We start from the raw sequence: 202 nt of genomic DNA, 5'->3' as shown, positions 1-202 counted from the left end.
GTGTGAGTGTGTCTGTGTGTGAGAGTGGGCATGTCTGTGTTGGTGTGGGAGTGTGTCTGTGTGTGAGAGTGGGCATGTCTGTGTTGGTGTGAGAGTGTGTCTGTGTGTGAGAGTGGGCATGTCTGTGTTGGTGTGGGAGTGTGTCTGTGTGTGAGAGTGGGCATGTCTGTGTTGGTGTGAGAGTGTGTCTGTGTGTGAGAGT

Source organism: Narcine bancroftii, chromosome 2, assembly GCF_036971445.1.
Source record: "Narcine bancroftii isolate sNarBan1 chromosome 2, sNarBan1.hap1, whole genome shotgun sequence".
Classification (NCBI taxonomy): Eukaryota; Metazoa; Chordata; class Chondrichthyes; order Torpediniformes; family Narcinidae; genus Narcine; species Narcine bancroftii.
This window is presented reverse-complemented; position numbering follows the sequence as displayed.